This window comes from Oryzias melastigma, unplaced genomic scaffold (assembly GCF_002922805.2).
Source record: "Oryzias melastigma strain HK-1 unplaced genomic scaffold, ASM292280v2 sc06360, whole genome shotgun sequence".
NCBI classification, from domain to species: Eukaryota; Metazoa; Chordata; class Actinopteri; order Beloniformes; family Adrianichthyidae; genus Oryzias; species Oryzias melastigma.
The window spans coordinates 1-1,335 of NW_023422922.1; the positions used below are offsets into that span (position 1 = coordinate 1).

Consider the following 1,335-nt stretch of genomic DNA (forward strand, 5'->3'; position numbering starts at 1 on the left):
AAATGGCCAAGTTCCTGCTCCAACTAAATAAAGCAAATTAAGATGCCATTTTCTGTGATACGGACTCCGCCATTTGGAAACAGATGACATGAGTAAGTAATAGATCCGGTTACATGTGCAAAATGTCCTTGATCGAATTAGAATAGAACTAAATACAGAAAACATGAGAAAAAAGTGACCGAACAATCATCTCAAGCTTACCTCCCATGCCCAGAGCTCCAGTGGAATGCATTCTCATCTCCCTGTCCCTCTGCAAAGAATCAACAGCAGTTCATTAGCATACATTACATAACCTACAAACTGTTTCTAGAACAAAATTTTCACACAGAGCCAAGTTTAGATCAAACTGACATCCATAAAGTTGCCCATCCTGTAGTTCTCTTCACGACGGCGCATTTGGTCTTCCATATCCCTCTTCCGCAGCATTTCTTCTTCACGTCTGCGACGTTCTTCCTCTTGTCTGATAAAGAGAAAGATGCATTATTGTTAATATTTTCCATGAAACTAATATCAGACTAAATTTTAATACAAACTGATTTTTTGTGTTCTTAGTGGTTAAAATATATTGATTTGATGCAATTATGGTGTCATTGTTTAAATATTGCGCATTAGGTGTTGTTGAATTTAAAAAACCTCACGCCGTTTGATAAAATCCCAACAGCTAATTTTTGTGAAGCCGGATTTTTTTCAACAACTGTGACTTAACAAATTCAACACTGCAAAAAAACAATGAAACCTCATTGTCTCTCATTAGCCCCTAAGAGATGATTAAATATTAATATTCAAAACTGTTTCTCATTTCAGAGGGTGCCACAGCAAATCAGCTTCCTCCATATAATCCCGTTTTCCGAATACCATAATATCAGCAACCTTCATGGCCTAGTTCACTGAATCCTTGAACCTCCTCTTTGGCATCAAAGATCTGATTAGCATATTTGGTTTGACAAAGATTTTACATGGGATGCCCTTCCTGACACAACCCTCTGTATTTATGTGGGCTTTGGACCAGCACAAGTCCCTGACTTGGGCCCTGCAACATTTTTATACTCTAATTGGTCTAGATAAGGGATCTAAAACTCCAGGCCTCGAAGGCTGGTCTCCCACATGTTTTCCAACCGACATGCTGTTGAAGCTCCGTATTGAATAAACACACCTGATCCGGGTAATCAGCAGCAAATAAGGCAAGATTTCTGGATAACATGAAGGAAACTGACCCTCCAGGCCTCTAGTTTGACACCTGTGCCCTAGATTATCAAATATTTATAAGGTGACCTCTGTCAAACCTGACAAATACTAACCTGAGCTGCATCTCTTTCCTCTTCTGCATTTCTTGGT

General features: G+C 39.2%; 1 long non-coding RNA gene across 1 annotated transcript; it reads right to left on the minus strand.

Moving 5' to 3' along the window:
• Positions 1-64: 64 nt before the first annotated feature.
• Positions 65-1,335, minus strand: LOC112138350. The gene is made up of 3 exons (XR_002917756.2): positions 1,299-1,335; positions 352-460; positions 65-250 (listed from the first exon to the last, which is right to left on the minus strand). It is a non-coding gene; the product is annotated as an uncharacterized LOC112138350 (long non-coding RNA).